General features: G+C 43.4%; 1 long non-coding RNA gene across 1 annotated transcript; it reads right to left on the bottom strand.

Moving 5' to 3' along the window:
* Positions 1-340: 340 nt before the first annotated feature.
* LOC117441561 (uncharacterized) lies at positions 341-3,714 on the bottom strand. The gene is made up of 3 exons (XR_004551399.2): positions 3,584-3,714; positions 2,074-2,106; positions 341-1,245 (listed from the first exon to the last, which is right to left on the bottom strand). It is a non-coding gene; the product is annotated as an uncharacterized lncRNA (long non-coding RNA).
* Between the last annotated feature and the right edge of the window lie 302 nt (positions 3,715-4,016).

The following is a 4,016-nucleotide window of genomic DNA, read 5'->3' as shown; positions in this document are numbered from 1 at the left end:
ACACATTTCTAACAGTCATTACAAGTGTGTGTTGTTTCTCTCTGGGCTGTAGCCGCTCCGAACTGATAATGTCGGCAATGACTTCACTCTGAATGAGGACACACACACACACACACACACCACACACACACACACACACACACACACACACACACACACACACACACACACACCACACACACAAACACACACCACACACACACACACAACACACACACACACACACACACACAACACACACACACACACACCACACACACACACACACACACACACACACACACACACACACACCCCACACACACACACACACCACACACACACACACACACACACACACACACACACACACAGGTACTCCTGTCCCTAGATAATAAATACCATAGTAGAGAACTAAAGTTTGAGCTAACACGGTAATGACTTCAACACGGTCGCATACACATTACTGTGACATCTGTACAGCCGTCACCCTCTTCTGTTTTGTGGACATTTTAGCATGTTGTTGTTTATGCCTTCATTACAAATCAATCTACGTTCCCTTGTTTGCTGATTGTTACATCATGTTTGAGTATAGTCTGGGAGGGCAGGGCAACAGCACGGGAGTTAAGGGCAAATCAATAACTGGTGGAGGTGAAGGACGAAAGAAGACAGGCAGGGAGATTTCCTGCATCGAATGACCAAAACCTCTTGTAGCGTGCACTTGTTGAGAGACTACTTCTATTGGCTAGTGCTCCAACACATTGTACATGATTGGCTAAGGAGCAGGACATCTCTAAGCGATTGACTAATAACAACAGAGGCGGCCAGCTAACCAATCAGAGCAATCTGGTTTCAGGCAGACAGAGGGTGAAAAGAGGTGCTGCAGCACAGGCAGTATGAGAAAAATAAAGAGCTTTTTGAACATTAGAGCATGGAGACATGTCGCAGTAGAGACACAAAATACAAATATGAACCTGAAAATGAGCATAATAGGCCCCTTTAAAGGGGGCGGTGTCCATCTGTCAGTTTGGTTTTATGGCTGCCCCCTAGTGACCACTAACAAAATAATGCAACTTTTTTATTTTTTTATCAAACAGCTTCAAACAGGCATATTTGTCAGACTTACGAGTGTGTGCATCATTCCTTTGGACTGAGGGACGTCCACTCGGAGGTCCGTTTTGCAGCTATTGTGTGGAAGAGGAGGAGATTTGGGCTGTAGGATCTTCCCCAAGCTGCCTCCACCAGGGGAGCCCACAAAACCGTTTACTGAACACAGAAATGGAGAAAGACATTTAGGAAGTGATGGTAAGGATATTGGTTTGATTTTCAGAGCCTTAGTATAAAAGCACAATGCAACTAAATGTTGTTTTCAAAACCAGGGGGAGGTTACAGTCCCACGTCTTAGATCCATTAAATAAACCTGTCTTCCACTATGCTCTGAATGGAGAAAGTACAGCTATATATTATACAGTAGATAATATTGAATAATTGATATTGTCTTGCTCTTGACATTACATAATGGCAGTGTTCTTATGAGACATGCTGTTCTGGGAGGGAGAGCAGTGCACCACAGGCAGGACAGTTTGCAGAGAGGACAGTTTGTGACCAGGGCTGACGATCAAAACATTATAGAGAAACACAGATGACATAAACCAGGAACAAAATAGTATTTGTTTGCCACAGAACTTATTTCTTGCAATAATCCCAAATCCAATTGACAAATCCTATTGATTTTAGTTCCCTTGAGATTCTCACTTCTGGGTTGGCCCACAAAAATACGTCACAACTGTAGCACTCTACAGCAGGTAAAGTCTGATCACGAAGGATGCTGGGTACACAAAGTGGCGAGGGTATGTTGAGAGGATGGGAGAGGAGAGGACAACACGGTTGAGTCTTTTACAGGGAGACTTCAAATGTAAAGAATAATTAACTAAACTTCCGGGATGACATCCTTTGAGGTAGTAGTAGAAAATGTACTTCCTTGGTGTAACATGAGTTGATCTACAGCTATATGTACTCGTGTAGGTGACTGTGAGGCTTATGGGTAAAGTGTTGTCATTGTGTGTGTTTGGATCACTCCTGTGAAATACATACCAGACCCAGATCCATTTTGTAGAGCCATATCACCTGAGGAGCACATCAATACATGTAGACATTAGCCTCTTTAAGACTGAGTTTCATTTTCTAGAGCAGGGTGGTGATTTTTCATCGGATGTGCTCATCAGTGATCATTCATGTGTCGTTTCCCCCCCCCTTCTCTGGGAACTCACACACACACACACACACACACACACACACACACACACACACACACACACACACACACACACACACACACACACACACACACACACACACACACACACACACACACACACACACACACACACACACACACACACACACACACACACACACACACACACACACACACACACACACACACACACACACACACACACACACACACACACACACACACACACACACACACACACACACACACACACACACACACACACACACACACACACACACACACACACACACACACACACACACACACACACACACACACGTGTTTCCATTGCTGGGAGGTCTCTGTGAGGGGTTAATGTTTCTTTGGAGGTGTGTGTGAGGTGAGGAGAGGATCCCACTGTCAGCCAGAGCTGCTGTGGCTGCAGCGAGAGCCTGGGAGGTCGCTCCTCCATGTACAATGTGTTGGGACAATAGCCAATGGAAGTGCCATTGTTACATAGTGATGTCACTATGACACAGAAGTAAACAAAGGAGTCTAATGGAGTGGTCCCCTTTGGAGGGAACTTTGGGATTTTAGCCTTTGCATGCACAAAAACCTATATAACACACTTCAGGAAAGGGAAAACACCAAAAAAGCACAATAGGGCCTCTTCAGACAGCTTCCACAGTCTTGTCTGCGGTACGTACGTGTGTGGAAGTTGCTTTGGATAAAAGTGTCAGCTAATTGTAATGTAAAACGGGAAAATCAATACGATTTTCGTGCCAGTGGAATGGGGTACAGTCTCTTAAAGGGATATATATATATATATTTAGATGGACTATGCTAAGGTTATGTTTCTGTTATGATCTACGATAGGTGATAGTGTCATAGCGCAGCTTTCAGTGCGCAAAAGAGTTTGACTACGATGCTGGAAGTCCAAGTGTGGCTCTCAAGTTTTTGACAATATAGAATCGCTTTATTATGTAATTGTGTAATTTTGTAACCATTTTTAGTTAGTTACTGCAGTATTACAAATGATGAAGTAAGAAATGGACGGGGCGAGATATCATTTGAATGGAAATCACCTGCCATGGTGCTACGCTTTGAATAGACCCTCGCTAAACCTTTAAGAACAAAGATATCCTTGAAGTCTAAGGGGCCTAGGAACTGGGTAGATGGTATAAAACCCCCCAACACGATAAATACGTTTGTTTGAGTGATTGTGAGATTATTCTCCTTACTGAAGGAACATAGATCATCATTTACTCATACAACATCACTTAAACAAATCCAAATGATCCCTTTAACATATTTTATTTAGCAAGGTGGTACTGGATGAACACAATAAATCACAGCGTAACTTACAAGTTTATGACACTTCATCATGTTGTCAAACTCTTCATTAATCTTTTTGTACTTCTCCTCAGTATGGGGCGTGAGGATGTAAGTGGCGTCAGCGTCAGGGCTGTCGCAGCCTCTGTGCTCCTTCTTGTTCAGGGCCTGGAGGTGGGATAGACAAAACAAAAATGTTCATAATTATTGTATGGTTTTAATGAGAAATAGCCCTAACATCAATAGTCCTTTGGCTCAGCTTACATTTGCTCATAGGGTATAAGGGGATAATTATGGGTAAAAGAACACCCGACAGGCAGATCAGGATCCCGACCCGAAGCTGCATGCAGTTTGCTTTTCAGCCAAACTGTATACAGTTAAATCGAACGGACTTCATTGTGCAGATGTGAGCGTCCTTAACAACGGTCAACAAGTGCTGTTCTGGATTAACAACGTGTCACGTGTT

The sequence above is a fragment of the Pseudochaenichthys georgianus genome, unplaced genomic scaffold, assembly GCF_902827115.2.
Source record: "Pseudochaenichthys georgianus unplaced genomic scaffold, fPseGeo1.2 scaffold_1804_arrow_ctg1, whole genome shotgun sequence".
Classification (NCBI taxonomy): Eukaryota; Metazoa; Chordata; class Actinopteri; order Perciformes; family Channichthyidae; genus Pseudochaenichthys; species Pseudochaenichthys georgianus.
Note: the sequence above shows the minus strand (reverse complement) of the source record. Positions and strands in the feature narration are given on the sequence as shown.